At 40.5% G+C, this 27,890-nt stretch overlaps 1 protein-coding gene across 2 annotated transcripts in view; it reads left to right on the top strand.

Moving 5' to 3' along the window:
* The window catches only part of Jph1 (junctophilin 1), a 155,819-nt gene extending 128,781 nt beyond the window's left edge, over positions 1–27,038 (top strand). Inside the window, exons 6-7 of one of the 2 annotated variants that reach the window (XR_001785237.2) lie at positions 26,221–26,289; positions 26,865–27,038. The gene's annotated coding sequence lies outside the window, so the exon portion shown is untranslated. Of the gene's footprint in view, positions 1–4,564; positions 4,850–26,220; positions 26,290–26,864 lie in introns of those variants that run through there. The other variant, XM_011238399.3, reaches the window with a different exon arrangement.
* The last annotated feature ends 852 nt before the right edge of the window (positions 27,039–27,890 follow it).

The following is a 27,890-nucleotide window of genomic DNA, read 5'->3' as shown; positions in this document are numbered from 1 at the left end:
ATCTGTAAGATTATTTTCTACTTCTGAGGGATGCCATTGGAATAGTGATGGAAACTGCTTTGAAAGTGTAGATCACTTTCAGTGATATATCCATTTCACAGTACTAATGCAGACAATTCATGAGTGTTGGAAGTCCTCAGATTTTCTAGTGTCTTCTTCCATTTCTATTCTTAGTGTCTTGATGTAGTAGAGGTCCTTCTCCTACTGGGTTGGGTTCATTCCTGGACATTTTTTTTCTGAAGTTATGAAAAATAAAGTGTTTTCCTAGTTTATTTCTTGCCAAGTTCTTATAGGTATATTCTAGAGTTTTACATTTTTATATATTATGCATCCCACTACTTCACTATGTTTATCGGGTCTATGAGTTTTCTGGTTGAATAGTTAGGGTCTTTTAAGTAGAATCAAATCACAGGCAAATGAGCATAGTTTCATTTCTTCTTTTCCTATTTCTCTCTCTTTTAGTTCTTCTTCTTGCTTTACTGCTCCAGCTCAGACATTAATCACTATATTAAATAACAATTAAGAGAATAAACAACTTTGTGTCCTGATTTCTTTTTTAGCACTTTTACTTGGTTGACTCTAGCGTTGCTATATATAGATTTTGCTATGTTGAGGCATGTCCCTTTTGCTCCTAATCTCTTCAAGATTTCATCTTAAAGAGATGCTGAGTGCTGTCAAAGGCCTCTCTGTAACTGTTAAAATGACCATGTGATTTTATTTCCCTAGCTCTATTTATGTGCTATAATGCATATATTGACTTCTGTCTGTTTAACTATCCTTGTATCCCCAGGATGAAAACAATTTGATCATTGGGTGTGACATTTTCTTAAGTTTTGATTGTAAGCAATTTTTGCAATGATGTTCATCAGGGCAATTAATCTACAGTTTTCTTTTATGTGTATCTTTATCTGTCTTGGAATCAGTGTAACACTGGCTTCATAACATGAGTTTGATGTTGCTCTCTTCCAGTTTATTTTTTAGAATTATTGAGACATATTAGTAACAGCTCTTCACTTAGGACCATAGTAATTCAGCAAAGAATCCATCCCACCCTAAATCTTGCTTTGTTGGGAAGTTCTCCATAAGTGCTTCAATTTCCTTCGTTGCTTACCTTAGATCTGTCTAAAATGTATATATCCCTTTAACTTTTGAAGGTGCTATGTTTCTAGAAGTTTTACATACTTTCCTGATTTTGCAGGAAATGCAAGATTACAAAGTATTTCTTAATGATCCTTAGGATTTCATTGCTGTCTGTTGCACTTCTATGATGGATTTCTTTGGTTTAGTCTAGCGAAGAGTATTCATGTTATTAATTTTTTTCAAAGAACCAACTCTTTGTGTCATTGATTCGTTGTATTATACTTGTAGTCGTCATTTCCTTCATTTAGTCCTGATCTTTATTGTCTGTCTGTCTGTTTACCTATTTATTTGGCTTGGTCTTAGATTTCTCAGACTGTGAAGTACACCGGTAAATGATTTATTTGAAACCTATGATTTTTAATAACTACTCACAGCTATAACCTTTTTCCTTAGACATGCCTTTGTTATCTCTCACAGATGCTGATTAGTCATGCTTTCATTTTCACTGGATTCTAGTAACATACTCACTTCATCCCTGGTTTCTCCAATGACTTATCTACCATTTAAGATTGTTCAATTTTCACACTAGAGTTCAGCAAAGTCTCAAGAGTAATATAGAGCAACAAGAATATTTTCACACTGGCCAGGAACTTTCACCTCCCATGAATGAATTGGTCTACAATGAAAATTTTAGTTGTGAATGAAATGGCCTACAATGAAAAATTTAATTCGATAGTTTCTAGTAATATCATGGTAGACCTAACTCAACAGATCAGGCTCAGGTTAGAACATTGTGCAAGCTTTGGGTAGCAAGCATTCATGTACTTAAATTGGATAATTTGTTGGATTTAATTCAATAATATCAATGCTCAATCATAATTAGAAACTATAATAATAATAATCACAATCATAATGGAGCTAATAGCACCAAACGTGAAGTTATATCTAATGATTGATTCTCACAGTAATTTGATATGAGACCATGGGGAAAGACCATGTCTAAAGCTTCAATTATCTGTGTTGAAAAAAAATGTGCAAGTTTTCTACCTGAAATAAAATAATCAATTAGGCTCCCTTATTGTAAAAGGCCGTACTTTTCCATTTCTATGCATTTGTATAGTTTTTTTTTAACCTTTGCATTTTTAGTTTCATTTCGCTATGATCTATTAAGACAGATTCTTTTGTAAATTCCTTTCCTGTGTGTCAAGGATAATGGCAACTCCAGAGAGGTTCACTATGAAAGAGATTGCTGGAGACATACCACGAAGGTACCCAGCATATGAAAGACTCACAATAAAGTCCCCAGAGAATTATATAGGTAGAAACATTTATCCCTCTTATTTCACAAATAATGAAATGGGCTCAGGGAAGCATAGTTTCCAATCTGGCCCACCTAGACAGTCCAGAGTTAATAAAGGATGTTGTTGTGACTTATCAAAAGGTAAAGTATATCAAAACCCAGAAAAGAATATGTCTTTTAATAAGACTCTCAAGGATATCTGTATTGAGGAGTAACACACACACACACACACACACACACACACACACACACACACCACCCTTCTGCAAAGCAACATAAACTGGAATTATATTGCCTAATCCAGTACAAAGAGCCAATCCTAGAATTTTATAGACTACTTGTGCTTCAGAACATTCTACCATACTATTTACCCAATTCTATCAACTTACTAAAATGTGTTTAAGCTTCCCAAAATTTCTCATCCCATTGCTTCTTGTTTCCAAACAATTTATATAACAATGGACAATGGACAGGATAGCAAGAATAAAATTCTTCAGAGGGCAACAAGATGTCTTCATGGGTCTGCTACCAAGCTTGATGATCTGAGTGCAAGTCACAAACCCATGGAGTTAAAGGGGAAGTCAATTCCCATAAGCTGACCTCTGACCTACACACACAGGCTTTGGCACTGGTGCATATACTTACATGTGTATACATGCACGTACACACACATGCTAAATAAAAATTCTAAAAATTTAAATTCTTAGCAATCTAGATAGTTATGAAGCCAGGAAGTAATATATAGCATTTGGTTCACTGGAAATTAACAATAGAAATTTCTAGAACAAATCATGGTAATTTGCCAATGTTTCTAATACCCAGAAAGAAATAATGAGAGTGTTGCTAAGTAAAAACCAAAATAAGCCCTCTAGCTATGTTTGTTTCTAGTTGACATCCTTACTTTTAGAGGTCACATAGTACATTTTCCATCTCTTGCTAGCCTTGCTTTAGACAGTGCCTTTGTTGTATGGGTTATGATGACAGCAGTACTTTTCAGGGGCTTCAAGTCCCCTGTGGATAAAATATTGACTTTTCATGAGAGCTGAAGACCTCCAATCAGGCAAGATGAAAGGATTTAAATTCTGTCTCATATATATATATATATATATATATATATATATATGAATGAGACATTATATATATTGCAGTTTGTGAATGCTATCTGCCATTTCCCAGAAAAAGGCATAAATACCTATGCCATTGTTAGCCCCCTTGTCCCTCACCATGCATAGTCTACAGCTATAGCTTTCAACAGACTGAATGGGTAGGCTAAGTTGAGAGAAGACCAAGGTCCCCAGTTCTCCATTCTTTAGCCACTGAATTAAAGCTCTTTCTTTTCCCGTCAATCTGTCCCTTTGGTCACTGGCCTTACCAGGCAGCAGCAACAGAGTCGAACACTATTCATAAGCCTCTCAGCAGTTGCAAGTTGTTACCAAGGCAAGCTGGTCCCTGTTCTCCGAACGACTACTTAAGGAATATGAACAAATAGATATAGGATTCTTAGAGTAGACACAAATGCAATTTAAGGAAGCCTGAAAGGAAAACTTCTATAAACCAGTGGGAATTATATGCCTAACATTCCCTGAAAAAAAATCTAGCCTGAGATGATCACCAGTCCAATGCCAGGCAAGCCCAGACTCCATAGCAGGAGTGAGCCCAAGACAGTCACCTGACTGGCACTATGGGACTCAGATAGGGAGCTAGCCTGAGATGAGCACCAGTCCAGTCTGGCACTGTGCAGGCCTGAGGGTTGGGGCTCTGACCAAGTCCAATCTGACCCTTACCCAGAGGCCATAATGCACTAGTAGGTGACATAGCACTCCTGAGACCACTCCTGAGACACTCAAGAAACCCCAAGTGCCAAGTAAGTGGTGAACAAATGGAAAAGAGAGGCAGAACCACACATTTTAGTCTACATCAAGGTTCCAACCAAATGTCTGGGAGACTCAAAGAGAAGTTTTTCAACAGCTTCCATGCTTTAAAAGAGAGCTAGGCCACTGCCAATTTTCTCTTCTTGAATAAACACTAATTCTGCCTTTCATTATGCCAACTGCTATTCACTGAGGGTCTTCACAAAATCCTAGAGAATACCAGCTGAAAGCATCCGTGATGTGCCAGCTTGTGAGCCTGCAAAGGACTCAGGAAAAACAGTAGCTTACTAAAATGTGTGGTAAATCTTAACAGGAGAATGCATCTGTGAGTCAGGGAACTCCCAAGGAAGGCACTTGCCCCAGCTTGAAAAGGTCAACACAGCTTCAAAGGGAAGATGATATTGAAACAAGTACCACAAGGCTTATGTGGAGATTGCCAAATGGAGGAGAGGAAGAGAGAAGCAATCCAAGCAATGGGAACAACTTGATTAAAGGCAGGGGGACTTGCAATTGCACGACATATCAGGAGAACCTCATTTGTAGCTGGGAATAGAACCAATTCACAGAAAGCCATGTCTATCACGCAAAGAGTTTGGAATCTGATCCTGAAGATGACAGGTAAATATTAAGTAATTTTATTTTTAAATAGGAGTAATGAGATCATATTTACATTCTATAAAGTTCACTCCAAGTGATTATTTAGAAGAAAGTACACCAAGTGAGAATAGTTTAAAGCAATGATAATCAAGTGAGAAAGAATTATAGACTGTATTAATGAAATCAAGGTGAAAATGTTTGAAATAAATCAGTAATTCAGGAAATCAGTAGTAATTCTGTCTGTGAACTATTGGCCACAGTTAAATCAGAAATCTAATAACTTATGGGAGTTCTCTAGGTGTATTAAGTAATTCAGTAATTCAGTAAATCAAAAGTAATTCAGAAATTATGTGGGATATCAGAAAGAAAACAATAAAAACTTACAGATTTCCAGTGAGCTGGAAAAATACCAATGAAATGAGGGTTGTATAGGAAGTATTGAGTTGAATTGAGACACAGAATTGGAAAGTCAATGGGACATGGGAATAGAGTTGCCAGTAGGTGGTTGGAAATGAGTTAGGGTTCCAGAGAAAGAGCTTGAATGAAACTGGATTGTCAGGTGGTTGGGAGTTGGTAGCTTTCACCAAGTATGAACCCAGAGAGCACACCCAAACAGAAAAAGAGAGAAAGGCTGCGGACAGATTTGGCAAATAACAGTGCAAAGGGTTGACAGGACAAATAAAGAGGGAAAGAAAGGCTGCAAGATAGCTCAGAAGTAAAACACTTGCCTCAGAGGCAGGAGGACCAGAGTTCAGATCCCCAGAACCAGAAGCAATAGCAAAAGTCTGAAATCCCAGCACTCCTGGGATCCCTGGGAGTTTTCAGGCCAGCTAAAGTGGTGTACGCAGCAGTAAATGAGGGATACTGTCTCAAAACAAGATAAATGGTAAATACTGACACTCTAAGTGGTCCTCTGATCTCGGCATACACACATACACATGAATACATACACACATACATATGAATACACATACACATGAATACATACGCACACATGCCTACACAAAGGTTAAGCAAGATGTGACTAAATATGGGAGGAAGTATCACAGGAGGATAAAGGAAGGAAAAACAGAACAGAGTGGACACTTATTGAATTTTGATGATATATTCAGCTCAGGAGTTTTAAATATGTTTTCTTACTTAATATGCCTGGAGAACTCCTGTGAGTAAGTTATTAGGTTTCTGATGTAACTGTTGCTAGTAAAGGTGAAATATATTATTCAGGATCACACAAGTGCTAGGCAGTGAATGAAAAAAGAAGGAAAGGCAGACATTTCTGGCTCCATGGCCCTTTCCATAGCATAAATTACATTAGAAAAGTCAAGTCAAATAGAAGCTGAAAACAACTGAATGAGCTTGAGAAACTGTAGCCCAGCCAGAGGCAGAGTGTCGTAGTCACATATCACAGAGAGAGTATTGGACTAAGTAAGCCAAGATGGTGAAAATAGAAAATGACCTTTACCATAAACAAACATCTTAATATTAGTGAACATGAGGTGCAACATACTGCTTAGAAGTTGCTGTTCTTAGAAGATCAGTCAGAAAAGGATTAGAGACATACAATGTATTGTCAGTTAATAGAAAATGCTGAGAAAAGAAAAATGCAGCCCTGTTAGTAAAGTACTTGCCAAGCATGCAGAAAGCACTGAGCTAAGACAGTGGCACACATCTGGAATACAAGAAATCTCAGGATGCGGGAGGGGGAGAATCAAGAGTCCGAGATCATCCTCTAGCTGCACAGCAATTGTCCATTGTTATCTGAGAGAACATCTGAAAAACTCAACTTAAAAGAAGAAAATAATCATGCTCATTGTCCCAGGGGGTTCAATTCACATGTACTTGGACACATTTGGTGCCTTTAGTAAGACAGAGCATCATGGTTGGAAAGAAGGCATGGAACACAGCTGCTCACCTCATAGTGAATGGGAGGAATGGACGAGAACCTGCACATATCCCTTAATGATGTATCCCAGTAAGCAAACTTCTCTCTGTTAGGTCTTACCTTTAAAACATGAAACCTTTTCTCTACATACTATTAAGTTGGATACCAAGCCTTAAATATAGGGATTTGGGGAACACTTAATATTTAAACCATAATAACCAAAAAGAAAGTAGAGAGTAAGAGGTACAGAGAGAAAGGACAGTAGTCTTTTAGATAGAGTGGTCTCTGAGAAGACAACATTTGAGCAAATGCTTGAGTAAAGCCTTGAACGAGAAAGGCAGAAAAATATCCCAGAGGAAGTGAATAGCAAATCCAAAATGTAGAACCCCACTAGCATTCTCTGGGGTCAGCTAAGAGGCCAACATGATAGGCACAAGATCAGAGACTATAGCAATCAAGACTATGGCAAGAAATCTGGTTTTTATTCTAAGTGAGATGGGAACCCCTGAGAAGCAAATAATACTACGCTTTAGTCATCCTAAACAGTGAGGTGACTGGGTTTACTCTCCAGAAAGTAGTGTCCCTATTTTTCCTTCACAACCTGGAGCGAGCCAAGCAAGGTAGCAAAATAGATTAGCTAGCATAACACTGATGGGTCAGGTCAAATCCACAGCAGGATTCTCTGTGGCTCCACCGGCCACTGATTCAGTTATCATATTCCTACCTTCGGTAGGGTGTGGCATTCACAGTAACCACTGTGTATAGAATAACCCTCAGCATTCTTGCTTGGAAGTCTTAATCTTGGCCCAGTCTCTCTACCCAGACAGATGCACTTAGACAACAGGAACCAAAAAAGGAATGGAACTCTCCAGTACCCACAACCTTGAATAGCCTCAGAGACATGCTTTGTCCCAATGTGGCCTCAGAGACTTAAAGGCTGAGCCTGTGGTCAGAGGCAACGGTTCACTGGGTGTGAGTACCAACCCTGCCCATCCCGAGGCCCTCCTAATGTAGGAAGTTAATAATAGACACTGACTCCATCATAAAGGGATTCCCAAGAGTATCTTCATGGGGCTCTGCAGCTGACCACAATTAGCCTCCTCCTCCTCCTCATCCCAGGAAGATTCCAGGTGATGGAAACAATAGGCTACAAGGCAGCCTCAGCCAAGTGGATATGTAAGCTCTCCAAAAAGTTGGAAAGCCAATCTTCCAACAAAAGACCATTTATCATGATTTTGCTGTCACCCTTTATCGTCTTTCTTCTAAGACTATTGACAGTGTGGACATGTCAACTGAGGTCATCTGTAACTGTTATGCCCTCCCTTCCATAGCTTTAGGGAAAAGAAGGCCTGTCTGGAAAGAAAGCTTCTCCCTTGAGATTTTCAGTGACTTGTCTCCCAGCAAAGGGTCTTTGTGCACACTAAGACCCACCCAGCCCCAGAAGCATGGGGGCCCATAAGACTAATGTGATTTGGTCAAACAACAGCATTGCAATGCTTTTGCTTGTTGAATTGTGGCTTGGATTGGATTCATTAGTTTTTTTTAAGATTTATTTATTTATTTAATAATGTATATATAAGTACTCTGTCTCTCTCTTCAGACACACCAGAACACATCTAGCCCCATTACAGATGGTTGTGAGCCACCACGTGGTTGCTGGAAATTAAACAAAGGACCTCTGGAAGAGGAGTCAATGCTCTTCACCACTGAGCCCCGAATTTATGATTTTTTACTTCCACCTCAACTCCAAAGACCTTCACTGAAGTCAGAAGTAACTATTTCGCTTTATTTCTTTGTGAAATATTCTACAACTCTCTACTTTTGTCTTATCTAGCATGTAACTCTAAAAAATATTCTCACAGCACAAGTCCACATAGACAACAGGATCTGTGTTCCAGCAAATTTGAAAGTGATTTCAATTGTACATAGTTTTAAATTCTAACCAGCTATATATCATATTTTAAATTCCCATTATTTCTACTTTGCTAGGTTTAAATGAATTACATTTAGACGACGGAGTGTATGGAATAAACCCATGTCACCACATATTTATCTAGCATAGCACTGATGAATATGTCCTGTGTTTGCTTCACCTTTATCTCCATTTAGAGAGCATAAAACACATAACACAAATCTGTGAGTGAATGTATGGGCAGCCTGATGAACAAATTAGCACTTACATTGAAGAAGCCATGGTAGTAGCAAAATGGCTTTGCCCATTCTCAGGACCAGAAAAGTCCTGTTTTGGGGGGGGGGGTGTTCCAATAGCATATAGTTAGTTCAGTCGTGTCTGCTAACTATTCTAAGAATGAAATCAAAGGAAACAGAAAACATCAAGAAATTTTCAGTTTAAAATTATGTGGGAAAGAACTGTGACCCAAACATCAAATATCAGTAAACAGAGTTTCCTCTTCTCACTTCTTCACCTCTTCCCACTTCTCCAGAAAACAGAGGTGACACTTTTTTCTTTGTAGAAATTATGGTGATATCATTTGTTGTACAAATTACATATATTTATTCTTCATATGTTTATTTTCATAATTACAAAGGTTAACAACATGTTCAATGTTACAGCATATAGAAATACATAAACGTAATATAAAAATCTTCAGGTTTCTAAAAGGAAACCCTGGTTATCTTTTAATTGTATACAATTTTTCTTTGATTTAAGGCTTTAGTAAAACAGATTTGGGGCTGGGCGCACGCCTTTCATCCCAGAACTTGGGAGGCAGAAGAAGGCGGATTTCTGAGTTTGAGGCCAGCTTGGTCTACAGAGTGAGTTCCAGGACAGCCAGGGCTATACGGAGAAACCCTGTCTTGAAAAACAAAAACAAACAAACAAACAAAAACAGACTTGGAAGAAATTATACTCATTCCAGTGGTTCACTGTCCTTCATTCTCTAAACAAATGTCATCTCCTTGAGGACAAGATGCAGCAAGCATGTGCCTCGTTCACTGCCCTGACTCCAGCATCTTCACACATAGGTGTTCTACAGCACAAGGCTTGTGGATGCGCATGAACTATGCTGGATACCCACATCCAGTTACAGTATCATCAGTCGCTGCACTGGTGGGAACTTGAGTAAAGACTGCTTTCTTGAAAACTTAGAAGACAGGTATTTGTCTAAAACAGTCAATCATGTTCTACACTCAGTCCTCACCATCCTTATTATATAAACTCCACTCTCCGATTTCACAAATCTACTCCAACCTAGATTGGTCCCCACTCTTGGACTCTCACATTTACTGTGCATATTTTCTTATGTTCTCTAATACAGTCAACTTATTGAGATGGGGAATATCAAAACTTTACTTGGTATAACCAAGCAATAGGTTATCACAATATTGCATCAATGAATAACTGGTTGAGTAGACAAGTAGCCAGTCACACACAGAAATAGCTTCATTCACTGAAAGAAATGTAATTAATTGTGACTCTTAGTGGGAATTTGAGGAATGGAGCAAATATGGTTCTGGGGACCCTGTTACATTTCTGAAAAGCAGCTGCTTCCTTGGTTGTGTCTGGATGAACTGACCTATGGCAAGCCTCTCTAATGCTCTCCCCTAACTGGGTCATGCCTGACCCAAATCTTTGGGGTTTAAGAAATTTTCTCCATGTAGAGATTCTATTTCATGGTTGATTCCCCACCCCCAACCCCAGGGCTACTCTTTCACTTGATAAGCAGTTTTTTAATGACAAGTAATTATTTTGAATATTCATATAGGAGAGTGTGATGTTTCCTTGCACACACACACACACACACACACACACACACACACACACACACCGTGCAATGATCAAATCTTACTATTCAACATATTGATGACTTTAACCATGTATAGTTCCTTTATGGTAAATAAATACTCAAAATTCTGTCTTCTACCTATTTAGAAAAACAAAACAAAACATTAATTAGTCACTTGTTTCTTCACTCTTGAAGAAAAGTACTAAATTTGTAGGCTTTGGAGGTTGAGTTCATATTACAGAAACATAAAGGCTTTCATTATCCAAAGCGTCAAATCATCTAAGCAGAAACTTTAAGTCCTACCCTGCAAAAAACAGTGGTTTTCATTCACTTAAGACTTAAAGGAACCCCACATCTCAGTCAATTGCAAATTTTGTTTTCTTTTGCTCCTAAGAGAGAGAGAGTTCCAGTAGGAGTCTTGCTGGAAATTGAGATGAATCATCAAGTGTCCCCAAAGGCTCCTAGAAACCTGAGCCCTGAAGCTGAGGGCTTCTATGCAGAGGACAAGTAAGATCCATTTTACCCAGAAAGCTCACTTATTTTCCATAGCATTTTAAAATTGAGTTTGGAACCACTATTTATAGTTTAACATGTAACATAATATTTACTCCAGGCTCCAATTGGAATGTTTCTCATAAATGTCAGTGGATTATTTACTATGGTAAACTAATTAGTTACATAAATGCTTTCTTTTGTAGAGTGGATGGAGAGGAAACTGTTAATGGTTCTTGGATTAACTTTGTGTTATTACCATTTGAAGTTTTTCTTATATTTAAGGTAGTTATCTCAGTACTGTAAAACTGTGCATAGATTGCCCATCTGGCACTTAAGTGAAGGGCTTCCATTTTAACTCACTGAGTAAAACTAAACAATGGACCGTGAAAATCATCTACCTGAATTAAAAGAGGATCCTTCTCCTTCCAATTTGAAGATGGAACAGAAATAGATATTGCATGTTCATGTTCTTGATTGATGATTTTAACACATAATATATTTATGACAGCTAAATGAAATATTAAAAAATGGCTGTAGATGAAAGAAACTTGATCAGACAGTGATCTCTAAGGAAATGCTATAATGATAGACTTTGTGGATAGTCCTTTGGGGAACTTCTCCAAAATTCAGATTGATGGGATACTAAATCACAATGACATCTACATTTAGAAGACCATTTTCTTGGGGAATGGAGAACATGCTTTCCCTAGTTCTAAGCACAAAGAAATGATGCACACAGAAATGTCTAAGCACCATGACATTGTCAACTGAGCTTAAAATACAGTGAAAGAACTCTCATTCAAAAGAGAAAAGAACAGTTGTGTTTTTTTTTATTACTTTTTACTACTATCTTTCATTTTTCTGAATCCAGATTATAAATGGAAGATACATTCCTAAGCGAGAAAGTAACACAAAATTGAGTCATATGTAAGTAACACTTCATCACAGATTAGAAAAGGTTGTAATTATCATCCGCATTTATTGAAAAGTCACAAAGTAACTGGAGTCTTCTCTGTGCCAAGCTTGGCTCTTCAGGCTCATATGAGTACAGATTTGATCTTAATGACAAACCTAGGTAGGAAGAACTATTGTCATTCTCCTTTTCCGGATGAAGGAATCCAGGTTCAGGACAAGAGCATTCTTCCAGGTGATAGGCTGGAAGGCAGGAAGAAACACATTCTCAACATATAAATCAGACCCATGGGGATCACTGTGATCCTAGAGGGAGCCCAGGAAACTAAAATTGTTTTTGTAATAATGTTAGGATGGCTGTTATTTGCCATCTCTAATCTCTTTATTATACTATATAAGGTAGTATTTTTTTCAGATGCTGCTTGGCAGTGTAGCAGATCAAATGCAGAGTCAAACAGGACAATGCAGCTGGCTTCTGTCAAATCAGACAGCCAGAAGATGTATGAAGATTCAGCACTGTTGCCCTTTTTACTTAATTTTGTTGTTGCCTTGAGGAAGTACATACATTCATAAAAGTTGTGGGGTTTGCTATGTAATGGCTTTATTATTTGTTTGACATTTCTTAATTTTAATTTCTTGTATAGCAAATATCATTAGATGATACCCATAGAAACAAAAGCCCTTTGAAGTTCTCAATAATTTTTTAGTGTAGACAATGATAAAGAAGGCTCTAGGGGGGAAAAAAAGGACTTCAATGCAGTCTTTCACACCCTATAAAAAGAGCCCTACCGGAAATGCAAATCAAAACAACCCTGAGATTCCACCTCACACCAGTCAGAATGGCTAAGATCAAAAATTCAGGTGACAGCAGATGCTGGCGAGGATGTGGAGAAAGAGGAACACTCCTCCATTGTTGGTGGGATTGCAGGCTTGTACAACCACTCTGGAAATCAGTCTGGCGGTTCCTCAGAAAATTGGACATAGTACTACCGGAGGATCCAGCAATACCTCTCCTGGGCATATATCCAGAAGATGCCCCAACTGGTAAGAAGGACACATGCTCCACTATGTTCATAGCAGCCTTATTTATAATAGCCAGAAGCTGGAAAGAACCCAGATGCCCCTCAACAGAGGAATGGATACAGAAAATGTGGTACATCTACACAATGGAGTACTACTCAGCTATTAAAAAGAATGAATTTATGAAATTCCTAGCCAAATGGTTGGACCTGGAGGGCATCATCCTGAGTGAGGTAACACATTCACAAAGGAACTCACACAATATGTACTCACTGATAAGTGGATATTAGCCCAAAACCTAGGATACCCAAGATATAAGATACAATTTCTTAAACACATGAAACTCAAGAAAAATGAAGACTGAAGTGTGGACACTATGCCCCTCCTTAGAAGTGGGAACAAAACACCCATGGAAGGAGTTACAGAGACAAAGTTTGGAGCTGAGTTGAAAGGATGGACCATGTAGAGACTGCCATATCCAGGGATCTGCCCCATAATCAGCATCCAAACGCTGACACCATTGCATACCCTAGCAAGATTTTATCGAAAGGACCCAGATGTAGCTGTCTCTTGTGAGTCTATGCCGGGGCCTAGCAAACACAGAAGTGGATGCTCACAGTCAGCTAATGGATGGATCACAGGGCTCCCAATGGAGGAGCTAGAGAAAGTAGCCAAGGAGCTAAAGGGATCTGCAACCCTATAGGTGGAACAACATTATGAACTAACCAGTACCCCGGAGCTCTTGACTCTAGCTGCATATGTATCAAAAGATGGCCTAGTCGGCCATCACTGGAAAGAGAGGCCCATTGGACTTGCAAACTTTATATGCCCCAGTACAGGGGAACACCAGGGCCAAAAAGGGGGAGTGGGTGGGTAGGGGAGTGGGGGTGGGTGGGTATGGGGGACTTTTGGTATAGCATTGCAAATGTAAATGAGCTAAATACCTAATAAAAAATGGAAAAAAAAGAGCCCTACCATATTGATTACAATAATTATGAGAGCAGCAGTATAGCAGAATTGACATGTTGTCAAATCTCCAGATTAAAAAAATAAAGATGCAAATGTTTTCAGTGTCTAAATATGATACTTGACTTTGCAGTTGAGATGGGAAACTTTTGATTTAAATACAAAAACACTTGAATGATCATTATTATAAATTTATGGTTTGCAAACAAACTGCTGTTCAGTCTGTAAAGTCCTCAAACAAGCAGAGGCTACATTTGCTTATCTGTGCCTAGCAGATATGTTCCTGAAATTTTTACTACTGTAACAAAACATATAAGATCTTCACATATGTACCTTGGCACAAACTAAAGGAAGAAAGAATGCATTTGAGCTTTTGTTTTGTTTTGGGGTCCCAGTTTTCAGTTTTGCTGACCCACTTGCTTTGGGGATAAAGCATACAGGAGGAGCAAGTAGTGGCACAAGTCACCATTTCATGGTGGCCAGGAGGCCAGGATGTAAGAAGAGTAAGTGAGCAAGAGACCCAACCCTCCAAATTAGGAGCCCTGTAGACAGTCTCTACTATCTTCTAATATTGCAGAGCTGAGAAGTAAACCTTTACAAACAGGCCTATGGGGGGCATAGTAGCACATAGTCTAAACAAAGATGCTTTGCCTGGCATCCAACCTTAGTGTCTCCTAGTCCCCCCCCCCCATGTCCAAATATACCTTCTACTTCCTTTCTTTTCAATAGTTACTACATTTGATATGGTTTGAATGTTTATCCCCAGGATTTTATGTCTCATGTAAATGTTATTTGAAAAATGAGCATTTACTGAGTGATTGGGTCACAGGAATTCTTCCTACTACATTGGTAGGTTAATTCATCCACAGATTAACCAACAGTAATTTTAAAAAATATTTTTTAAAACTGTTCTCAGTATCAGTTTGACTGTCTCCCATGAACCACTCATCATGGGACACCTTAGGTCTTGATAGAGTTCTGACCTATGAGAAGCCCTACACCACCTTGGGATTCTGCAAAGTTCTGACTGATGGATGGCTCTCTTCATCAAACCCTGCCTTACAACCGTGAACTTCTCAGATTCAAGAACTGTAAGTAATAAATTTCTTTATAATGTGTAAGTGATTAAGTGTATTCAGTGATCAGAAGAGAAAATGAGTTGAGACAACATGGAACACATACATTTTTGTGCCCATTTGCTCCTTACTTGATTTGTGAGCTCTTTATGGGGATGTTTATCTCTGTGTATCCTCAATACTCAGAATAGTGCCAGAAACACAGAATTTGATAAGTAACTATTTCAACAATAAATGTTTGAAGTAAAAATGATGTAGTAGAGATCAAGAATAAAGTAAAAGACAGCCGGCCACCTTCCTGGTGAGAGCACGGGGGTCTACCTGGCCTGAGAGGTTTGTGGCACAGGCGCCGGCGGGAGCCTTCTTGGCTCCGGGACTCCGCGGAGGGCAGGCTGCACGAGTGACCGTGTGGAATACAGAGTGCCAGCTGTTTCTGGGACGGGCGAGAGAGTCGCAGAGCTTCTGGGCGGCGCCATCTTCAGCTCCAGACAGCCGGCCACCTTCCTGGTGAGAGCACGGGGGTCTGCCTGGCCTGAGAGGTTTGTGGCACAGGCGCCGGCGGGAGCCTTCTTGGCTCCGGGACTCCGCGGAGGGCAGGCTGCACGGGTGACCGTGTGGAATACAGAGTGCCAGCTGTTTCTGGGACGGGCGAGAGAGTCGCAGAGCTTCTGGGCGGCGCCATCTTCAGCTCCAGACAGCCGGCCACCTTCCTGGTGAGAGCACGGGGGTCTACCTGGCCTGAGAGGTTTGTGGCACAGGCGCCGGCGGGAGCCTTCTTGGCTCCGGGACTCCGCGGAGGGCAGGCTGCACGGGTGACCGTGTGGAATACAGAGTGCCAGCTGTTTCTGGGACGGGCGAGAGAGTCGCAGAGCTTCTGGGCGGCGCCATCTTCAGCTCCAGACAGCCGGCCACCTTCCTGGTGAGAGCACGGGGGTCTGCCTGGCCTGAGAGGTTTGTGGCACAGGCGCCGGCGGGAGCCTTCTTGGCTCCGGGACTCCGCGGAGGGCAGGCTGCACGGGTGACCGTGTGGAATACAGAGTGCCAGCCGTTTCTGGGACGGGCGAGAGAGTCGCAGAGATTCTGGGGCGGCACCATCCTCAGCTCCAGACAACCAGCCACCTTCCCGGCAAGAGCCACAGAGCTTCTGAGGCTGCGACATCTTCGACTCCAGACAACTGGCCACCTTCCTGGCCAAAGCAACACAGCTTCTGGGAAAGATTCTGTTTTGGGCCTTCACCTTCAGCCAGGAGGAGGTCCAAACACCAGATAACTGTACACCTTCCCTGAGAGAGGAGAGCTTGCCTACAGAGACTGCTCTGACCACTGAAACTCAGAGAAGAGAGCTTGTCTCCCACGCCTGCTGATAGAGGGTAACAAAATCAACAGAGGAACAATCTTTTAACAAAGACAACTATAACAACTAACTCCAGAGATTGCCAGATGGCGAAAGGTAAACGTAAGAATCCTACTAACAGAAGCCAGGACCACTCACCATCATCAGAACCCAGAACGCCCACTTCGCCCAATCCAGGACACCCTAACACACCTGAAAAGGTAGACCTGGATTTAAAAGCATATCTCATGATGATGGTAGAGGACATAAAGAAGGAATTCAACAACTCACTTAAAGAAATACAGGAGAACACTGCTAAAGAGTTACAAGTCCTTAAAGAAAAACAGGAAAACACTGCTAAAGAGTTACAAGTCCTTAAAGAAAAACAGGAAAACACAACCAAACAGGTAGAAGTCCTTATAGAAAAACAGGAAAACACATCCAAACAGGTGATGGAAATGAACAAAACCATACTAGACCTAAAAAGGGAAGTAGACACAATAAAGAAAACCCAAAGTGAGGCGACGCTGGAGATAGAAACCCTAGGAAAGAAATCTGGAACCATAGATGCCAGCATCAGCAAAAGAATACAAGAGATGGAAGAGAGAATCTCAGGTGCAGAAGACTCCATAGAGAACATCGGCACAACAATCAAAGAAAATGGAAAATGCAAAAAGATCCTAACTCAAAACATCCAGGAAATCCAGGACACAATGAGAAGACCAAACCTACGGATAATAGGAGTGGATGAGAATGAAGATTTTCAACTCAAAGGACCAGCAAACATCTTCAACAAAATTATTGAAGAAAACTTCCCAAATCTAAAGAAAGAGATGCCCATGAACATACAAGAAGCCTACAGAACTCCAAATAGACTGGACCAGAAAAGAAATTCCTCCCGACACATAATAATCAGAACACCAAATGCACTAAATAAAGATAGAATACTAAAAGCAGTAAGGGAAAAAGGTCAAGTAACATATAAAGGCAAGCCTATCAGAATTACACCAGATTTTTCACCAGAGACTATGAAAGCCAGAAGAGCCTGGTCAGATGTTATACAGACACTAAGAGAACATAAATGCCAGCCCAGGCTACTATACCCAGCCAAACTCTCAATTACCATAGATGGAGAAACCAAAGTATTCCACGACAAAACTAAATTCACCCATTATCTCTCCACGAATCCAGCCCTTCAAAGGATAATAACAGAAAAAAAACAATACAAGGACGGGAACCACGCCCTAGAAAAAACAAGAAGATAATCCATCAACAAACCTAAAAGAAGACAACCACAAGAACAGAATGCCAACTTTAACAACAAAAATAACAGGAAGCAACAATTACCTTTCCTTAATATCTCTTAATATCAATGGACTCAATTCCCCAATAAAAAGACATAGACTAACAGACTGGCTACACAAACAGGACCCAACATTCTGCTGCTTACAGGAAACCCATCTCAGGGAAAAAGACAGACACTACCTCAGAGTGAAAGGCTGGAAAACAATTTTCCAAGCAAATGGTCTGAAGAAACAGGCTGGAGTAGCCATTCTAATATCGGATAAAATCGACTTCCAACCCAAAGTTATCAAAAAAGACAAGGAGGGACACTTCATACTCATCAAAGGTAAAATCCTCCAAGAGGAACTCTCAATTCTGAATATCTACGCTCCAAATGCAAGGGCAGCCACATTCATTAAAGACACTTTAGTAAAGCTCAAAGCACACATTGCACCTCACACAATAATAGTGGGAGACCTCAACACACCACTTTCATCAATGGACAGATCGTGGAAACAGAAACTAAACAGGGACACAGTGAAACTAACAGAAGTTATGAAACAAATGGACCTGACAGATATCTACAGAATATTTAATCCTAAAACAAAAGGATATACCTTCTTCTCAGCACCTCACGGGACCTGCTCCAAAATTGACCATATAATTGGTCACAAAATAAGCCTCAACAGATACAAAAATATTGAAATTGTCCCATGTATCCTATCAGACCACCATGGCCTAAGACTGATCTTCAATAACAACATTAAGAATGGAAAGCCAACATTCACGTGGAAACTGAACAACACTCTTCTCAATGATACCTTGGTCAAGGAAGGAATAAAGAAAGAAATTAAAGACTTTTTAGAGTTTAATGAAAATGAAGCCACAACGTACCCAAACCTTTGGGACACAATGAAAGCATTTCTAAGAGGGAAACTCATAGCTCTGAGTACCTCCAAGAAGAAACGGGAGAGAGCACATACTAGCAGCTTGACAACACATCTAAAAGCTCTAGAAAAAAAGGAAGCAAATTCACCCAAGAGGAGTAGACGGCAGGAAATAATCAAACTCAGGGGTGAAATTAACCAAGTGGAAACAAGAAGAACTATTCAAAGAATTAACCAAACGAGGAGTTGGTTCTTTGAGAAAATCAACAAGATAGATAAACCCTTAGCTAGACTCACTAGAGGGCAAAGGGACAAAATCCTAATCAACAAAATCAGAAATGAAAAGGGAGACATAACAACAGATCCTGAAGAAATCCAAAACACCATCAGATCCTTCTACAAAAGCTTATACTCAACAAAACTGGAAAACCTGGATGAAATGGACAAATTTCTGGACAGATACCAGGTACCAAAGTTGAATCAGGATCAAGTTGACCTTCTAAACAGTCCCATATCCCCTAAAGAAATAGAAGCAGTTATTAATAGTCTCCCAACCAAAAAAAGCCCAGGACCAGATGGGTTTAGTGCAGAGTTCTATCAGACCTTCAAAGAAGATCTAATTCCAGTTCTGCACAAACTATTTCACAAGATAGAAGTAGAAGGTACTCTACCCAACTCATTTTATGAAGCCACTATTACTCTGATACCTAAACCACAGAAAGATCCAACAAAGATAGAGAACTTCAGACCAATTTCTCTTATGAATATCGATGCAAAAATCCTTAATAAAATTCTCGCTAACCGAATCCAAGAACACATTAAAGAAATCATCCATCCTGACCAAGTAGGTTTTATTCCAGGGATGCAGGGATGGTTTAATATACGAAAATCCATCAATGTAATCCATTATATAAACAAACTCAAAGACAAAAACCACATGATCATCTCGTTAGATGCAGAAAAAGCATTTGACAAGATCCAACACCCATTCATGATAAAAGTTTTGGAAAGATCAGGAATTCAAGGCCCATACCTAAACATGATAAAAGCAATCTACAGCAAACCAGTAGCCAACATCAAAGTAAATGGAGAGAAGCTGGAAGCAATCCCACTAAAATCAGGGACTAGACAAGGCTGCCCACTTTCTCCCTACCTCTTCAACATAGTACTTGAAGTATTAGCCAGAGCAATTCGACAACAAAAGGAGATCAAGGGGATACAAATTGGAAAAGAGGAAGTCAAAATATCACTTTTTGCAGATGATATGATAGTATATATAAGTGACCCTAAAAATTCTACCAGAGAACTCCTAAACCTGATAAACAGCTTTGGTGAAGTAGCTGGATATAAAATAAACTCAAACAAGTCAATGGCCTTTCTCTACACAAAGAATAAACAGGCTGAGAAAGAAATTAGGGAAACAACACCGTTCTCAATAGTCACAAATAATATAAAATATCTCGGCGTGACTCTAACTAAGGAAGTAAAAGATCTGTATGATAAAAACTTCAAGTCTCTGAAGAAAGAAATTAAAGAAGATCTCAGAAGATGGAAAGATCTCCCATGCTCATGGATTGGCAGGATCAACATTGTAAAAATGGCTATCTTGCCAAAAGCAATCTACAGATTCAATGCAATCCCCATCAAAATTCCAACTCAATTCTTCAACGAATTAGAAGGAGCAATTTGCAAATTCATCTGGAATAACAAAAAACCTAGGATAGCAAAAACTCTTCTCAAGGATAAAAGAACCTCTGGTGGAATCACCATGCCTGACCTAAAGCTTTACTACAGGGCAATTGTGATAAAAACTGCATGGTACTGGTATAGAGACAGACAAGTAGACCAATGGAATAGAATTGAAGACCCAGAAATGAACCCACACACCTATGGTCACTTGATCTTCGACAAGGGAGCTAAAACCATCCAGTGGAAGAAAGACAGCATTTTCAACAATTGGTGCTGGCACAACTGGTTGTTATCATGTAGAAGAATGCGAATCGATCCATACTTATCTCCTTGTACTAAGGTCAAATCTAAGTGGATCAAGGAACTTCACATAAAACCAGAGACACTGAAACTTATAGAGGAGAAAGTGGGGAAAAGCCTTGAAGATATGGGTACAGGGGAAAGATTCCTGAACAGAACAGCAATGGCTTGCTCTGTAAGATCGAGAATTGACAAATGGGACCTAATGAAACTCCAAAGTTTCTGCAAGGCAAAAGACACCGTCAATAGGACAAAAAGACCACCAACAGATTGGGAAAGGATCTTTACCTATCCTAAATCAGATAGGGGACTAATATCCAACATATATAAAGAACTCAAGAAGGTGGACTTCAGAAAATCAAATCACCCCATTAAAAAATGGGGCTCAGAACTGAACAAAGAATTCTCACCTGAGGAATACCGAATGGCAGAGAAGCACCTGAAAAAATGCTCAACATCCTTAATCATCAGGGAAATGCAAATCAAAACAACCCTGAGATTCCACCTCACACCAGTCAGAATGGCTAAGATCAAAAATTCAGGTGACAGCAGATGCTGGCGTGGATGTGGAGAAAGAGGAACACTCCTCCATTGTTGGTGGGATTGCAGGCTTGTACAACCACTCTGGAGATCAGTCTGGCGGTTCCTCAGAAAACTGGATATAGAACTACCGGAGGATCCAGCAATACCTCTCCTGGGCATATATCCAGAAGATGCCCCAACTGGTAAGAAGGACACATGCTCCACTATGTTCATAGCAGCCTTATTTATAATAGCCAGAAGCTGGAAGGAACCCAGATGCCCCTCAACAGAGGAATGGATACAGAAGATGTGGTACATCTACACAATGGAGTACTACTCAGCTATTAAAAAGAATGAATTTATGAAATTCCTGGCCAAATGGATGGACCTGGAGGGCATCATCCTGAGTGAGGTAACACATTCACAAAGGAACTCACACAATATGTACTCACTGATAAGTGGATATTAGCCCAAAACCTAAGATACCCAAGATATAAGATACAATTTCCTAAACACATGAAACTCAAGAAAAATGAAGACTGAAGTGTGAACACTATGCCCCTCCTTAGAAGTGGGAGCAAAACACCCTTGGAAGGAGTTACAGAGACAAAGTTTGGAGTTGAGATAAAAGGATGGACCATGTAGACACTACCATATCCGGGGATCCATCCCATAATCAGCTTCCAAATGCTGACACCATTGCATACACTAGCAAGATTATGCTGAAAGGACCCTGATATAGCTGTCTCTTGTCAGAGTATGCCTGGGCCTAGCAAACATAGAAGTGGATGCTCACAGTCGGCTATTGGATGGATCACATGGCCCCCAATGAAGGAGCTAGAGAAAGTACCAAAGAAGCTAAAGGGATCTGCAACCCTATAGGTGGAACAACATTATGAACTAACCAGTACCCCGGAGCTCTTGACTCTAGCTGCATATGCATCAAAAGATGGCCTAGTCGGCCATCACTGGAAAGAGAGGCCCATTGGACACGCAAACTTTATATGCCCCAGTACAGGGGAACGCCAGGGCCATAAAAGGGGAGTGGGTGGGTAGGGGAGAGGGGGTGGGTGGCTATGGGGGACTTTTGGTATAGCATTGCAAATGTAAATGAGCGAAATACCTAATAAAAAATGGAAAAAAAAAAAAAAAAAAAAAAGAATAAAGTAAAAATAGGTACCATAAGCATAAATTGTAAAGATAAATTTGCAACACTGAGCAAATGCTTTAGTCCATGCCTATGTCAGAAACAATATACTCTGCCCTCATTTCCCCTGCATAAATTAGCCTTCCCCTGTAGGAATGAGCACTGTTACCAGCATCCCCGGCATTTGAGACCAAGAGACCAAGTTCTGGCCAGTGTTTCTTAAACTTGAAAGCAATTGGCCTGGAAATCTTATTAAAATATAGATCTAGATTCCACAAGACTCAGACCAATGAATAGCTATTTTTAACCATTTTTTCAAAGAAGGCTAACACTTCTAATCTATGGATCTCATGTTGAAGTTTACATGTAGCCCTTTAAAGATACCCCATAGAGAAATAATAATGCCCAGCAATAATGAGAAATGCTCAGCAATGACTCAGTCTAACACATTCTCCAACAGAAGAAGTCAGGACTTCTTAGAAAAATGTCTTACTGGAACGCAAAACATGAGTCTGGAGAATCTTACTGAAGAAAATGTCAAGAAGTACTTACTTGTGTCAAAGAAACACAACAACCAACTGGAAGAGTCCTAGTGACCAAACCTGAACAGTTAAAGTCAAAAAAATACTGATCTATAAAATATCTAAGAGCCCGTGCTGATGTCAATAAATCAATAATTAGAAAAGACAAGGATGCGATCCAAAAAGAATGTCAAATACTTATTATGTACCTTCTACAAAAGGCAACAAAACTCCCCACAATTTGGCTTTAAGCTGTATTTAGTTACTATACACGAGAGTTCCACAGAGAAACAGAACTAATTAGATAACAGAAGACAGATAAATAAAAAATGACACTGAGAAAAGAGAGAAAGAGTTTTCTTTTTCCGAGACAGGGTCTCTATAGCTCTGGCTGTCCTAGAACTCTGTAGACCAGGCTAGCCTCAAACTCACAGAGATCCATCCACTTATCCAAGGACATGGATTAAAGGCTTGTACCACCATGTCCAGAGAAAGAGTCTCTCTCTCTCTCTCTCTCTCTCTCTCTCTCTCTCTCTCTCTCTCTCTCTCTCTCTTTCTCTCTCTCTTTCTCTCTCTGTCTATCTATCTGTTTGTCTGTATCTCTCCCTCTCCCACTCTTTTAAGACAGGGTCTCTCTGTGTAGCCCTGGCTGTCCTGAAAATCACTCTGTAGACCAGGCTAGCTCCAAACTCAAAGATCTTCCTGCCGTTGAAAATGCTGGAATTGAAAATATATGCCACTATGTATCAAAAGATGGCCTAATCGGCCATCACTGGAAAAAGAGGCCCATTGGACACGTAAACTTTGTATGCCCCAGTACAGGGGAACGCCAGGGCCAAAAAGGGGAAGTGGGTGTGTAGGGGAGTGGGGGTGGGTGGGTATGGGGGACTTTTGGTATAGCATTGGAAATGTAAATGAGCTAAATACCTAATAAAAAATGGAAAAAAAAAAGAAAATATATGCCACATGCCCTGCTGGGAAGGGATTCTCAATGTACAATCATCTAGCTGTGAGCTCATGTGTGGAGAATTATCTTGATTACATTTGTTGAGGTAGACCAACCTTAACCACTGTGTATTGCACCACTCCCTGGTGTAGGGATCCTGAGTAGTGTGAAAGTGTGGGGGAAGATACTGAGCACTAATACTGAGCACGCACCAATTCCTTGTTATCTGCTCTCAACTGGATAGAAAGTAACTGTCTATTTCAGTTTCCTAGGACCTTCACTTCCCACGATGATGGACTGTAACCTGGAATTTGTAAGTCAAATAAACTCTTTCTCTCCTAAATCACCATCATCTGGGTGTTTTACAACAGCAACAGGAAATTAAACTAAGACAGAAATTGATAACCAGGAGTAGGATCATTATGGTGCAACCATGTCGGTTTTAGGCCGTTAGAAACTATTTTGTGGGAGAATGTGGGAATCTGGAATGTTATGCTGGAAAGACCATTGAGCAGTATGGACAGAGCTAAATGGGCCATTCTAGTGTGAACGTGGAAGAGAAAACTGCTAAAGAAACACAAACAGTGGAGACACATATCACGAGGTTTCAGATGAGAACAGTGACTCTATCAGGAAGTAGTTTAGAGATCATTTGTATGATACTTTGCTAAGAATCTTGCTTCAATTTCCTGAGAACTTGAGTATGGAATCTATTAATAATGAACTGACTTTTGGCAGAGGAAATCTCAAGGCAGGATAGTATTCAGGCTTGTGATAAAGCAGCAGTTTTAAATGATGAAATAGTCAGCAGCATTGTAGAGAAACTTTCTATTCAGCACTTGGGCAATGTGGAAAATATTCTAAGGACATAGTTTTACTCCTCAAAGAGGACTCCATCTTGTGATAATCCAAATTCTTTTAAAAGCATCTGATATAGCTGTGGCACAAAAGAGTTGGGCTACATCTTGAGCTGGTTACAGAACTTGGCAATGTCTTGAGCATCAATCACGTGATACTGGTTTTGAAGCCGTGGAAGATGCAAAATTGAGGAAGTCACGGAGAACAACTGAAGCCGGGCAGTGTGGGGCAAGATAAAAATACCCACAGAGATGATCTGAGAGGCCACTGCGAGACGTTATGAAGGTAAAGCTTCAGTTGCATTACAAATCCAAGGATATTGAAGATACTCGAGGCATGGACTATCTGCCAATGAAAGCCATAGATGTGGAGTGAATCTGGCCCAAGCCTAAGAAAGAAGTTATGTGGGGAAGAGGTGATGCTGGAGGAATAGGGATAGCAACACTGTTGCAGCAAACAAGTCTTAGATTCTGCACGATTTGGTGTTTACCCTTCTGGATTTTGATTTTGCCTTCCTGTAATTGTTTTATGCCCTTGTTTTCTCCTCTTGGAATAAAAATGCACTCTGTGATGTTGTATATTGGAAGAATATAACTTTTTAATTTATAGATACTCAGATTTAAGAGACTTGTGCTATTAAAGCTGGACTTTATTTACATGTTAAGATAAACATGAGATTTTGAAGACAAAGCGTAGAAGGTTGTGGCTTAAAGTCATATGTTGGAGTGTCAAGTTGATAAACAGTAGAGTTGTAATGGTTACTTTAGTGTCAATTTGATTCAATCTAGAATCACAAGGGAAGGAAGGCATTTTCAATGAAAGACTAGATTAGGTTGACCTGTGAATATATTTATGAAGGATTATCTTAATTATTGAAGTGGGAAGATACAGATGGCAAGGTATCCTAGATTACATAAGAGTGGCAAAAGGAAGCTGAGCCCTAGTATGCACTGCACTAATGCATTGCCCTTTGCTCTTGACTGTGGCTGTAATGTGACTAGATGCTTCAATTTCCTCTACCTCTACTTCCTCACAATGATAGACTGAAACCTGGGATTGTGAGGCAAATAAAGCTATCTTCTTTGCATCTCTTTAGTCAGGGTATGTTACCACAACAATTGGAAATTAAACCAACACAGACAAAGGGACTAGAGATTTGTTAGGAGAAAATAAAATGTGGTAGTGTGGGTCACCCAAGTGTGAAGGCCTCAGAATCAGAGAAGTATAACCTTCAGACCTGAGAACTTATGTGGCCAGTAGTGTAAGCTCTCAAGTCCAAAGACTGGAGAGTGTGGGGTTCTGGTATCCAAAGGCACAAGAGGTAGGGATCTGGACTTCATAATTTAGAAAGAACAGTCTTCCATATTTCTGCTCTCTTTGTTGTGTCCGTGATTTACCGGGACCCCCAGGAAAGCTCTAAGAACCACTGAGCCCAATGCAAAGATGCAAATAGTCTTTAATTGATATGAGTCAGACTCGGATCACTAATCTTCCCACTGCACAGGACAGAAGTGTGACCCCAAGCCTAGAAGGCTTGGCACTTACATACAGCATAGTTAGAGATTCTCTGGGTTTTAGGGTGACAAGGGAGTGACAAAGCAAGTCATTTTCAAACAGGATATCATTTGTTCAGGAGGCAAGGCAGAATCGCAACTGGGAGGGGGGACTTTTTCTCACTTAAGGAGTAATTTTATGCAATTAGTGTGTTTTACAGCCAATCATTCCGCCTGTCCACCCCTGATTATCTTCTCAAGGATGCCTCACCCCTACCGCTGCTTCTTTCCCAAGGACAGGGCAAGCTGTAACTGGGAAGTGCTGCTGATTATCAATGAGAGTGCCAGCCTCAGCGAATCGGAGGTGAGGGAGGCTACTATTTGTCTATTCTAAAGCAGGCATTTGTGGCTTCTGGGCGGGGGGTGGGGGGTGGGGGGTGGGGGGTGGGGGGTGGGGGGAGGGAGGTTGTTAAGGGGTGTCTTTATGGAAACAGGGGTAGCAATATTCCAGCATTGGACCAGTTCCCTCTGAACAGCCAGGGAGGGGGAGGAGAGCCTTGCTGTGTTTGCTGCAGGAAGGAAGAGGGGGAAGGGGAACTTCTGTGAGAAAGCCGGAGGCAAGCGGCCTGAGCACTTCATCTTCAGGTCCTCATCAATTAGACAATGCCTGAGTACAGTAAAGAGAGGTCTTCCCACCTAGTCCCCTCAGACACACACTATCATCTATGGAAATACTCTTACCAACATACCCCAAAACAATGCTTTATCAGATTTCTAGATCTTTCTTTTTTGTTGTGTTCTGTTTTGTTTAGATATTTCTTAATGAAGTCAAGGTGACACAAACTAGTGACTTTTTCCAAAGAGTCTAGTGTGGGGGAGAGTGTCTTAACAAATACTCATTGAACAAAATGATCAAAGTTGTAGTCTCCCCTCCCCCAGCCTGAAACCTGCTTGCTCAGGGGTGGAGCTTCCTGCTCATTCGTTCTGCCATGCCCACTGCTGGAACCTGCGGAGCCACACACGTGCACCTTTCTACTGGACCAGAGATTATTCGGCAGGAATCGGGTCCCCTCCCCCTTCCTTCATAACTAGTGTCGCAACAATAAAATTTGAGCTTTGATCAAAATAACTGTCTTGGCTACATTCCTTTCTCTCGCCACCTAGTCCCTCTTCTCTTCCAGGTTTCCAAAATGCCTTTCCAGGCTAGAACCCAGGTTGTGGTCTGCTGGCCGGACACAACAATTGGCGAACCAACGCAGGACTGAGAAACGGCAAAGGATTTCTGGAAGAGACGCTGCTGGTTCGGAGCTCCATAAAATAAAGGATAAAGGAAATTCATACCGGAGAAGGTATGGGCTAAGCTGAGACAGCGTTAAACCCGAGCGCTGGTTCACTTAGGTTCAGCAGTGAGGAGCTGGGTAACAGGCGGTAGGCCGTAGCTCTCCGAAGCTACATGAGGCGTGAGAAAAGAAAGGGTTTATTAAAAGGAATAGGCGGATTGCCCCAGTTAATAAAAAATGCATCATAAGGGAGGAAAATGTCCCAAAAAGCAGAGAGAAATTTCTCTCTGGGCCTTATAGCAGGAGTACTCTGTTCCCTTTTGTGTCTTGTCTAATGTCCGGTGCACCAATCTGTTCTCGTGTTCAATTCATGTATGTTCGTGTCCAGTCTGTATGAATAAATGTTCTATATTTTATGTTGGATAATAAAGATGGTATAAAAAACTTTATCTGCAAAGCCGAGAGCTACCACGTGTTTCAGCCAGGAATCAGACACATGGCGGGAGGGCCCCTGCTGGAAAAACTGTTCGTTTTAGGAAATAAGGGCGAGTACACAGCCTCTTAGCTTCGGAGTAAAAAAGCTAATAAATGGTTCATGATTAATGTGTTTGACACTGGTAAAGTGTTTTTTATTCTATGATTGTAGCTACAAAAATTATTATTCTCTGATTGGTCTAAATGTAAC

This window comes from Mus musculus, chromosome 1, assembly GCF_000001635.26.
Source record: "Mus musculus strain C57BL/6J chromosome 1, GRCm38.p6 C57BL/6J".
Classification (NCBI taxonomy): Eukaryota; Metazoa; Chordata; class Mammalia; order Rodentia; family Muridae; genus Mus; species Mus musculus.
Note: the sequence above shows the minus strand (reverse complement) of the source record. Positions and strands in the feature narration are given on the sequence as shown.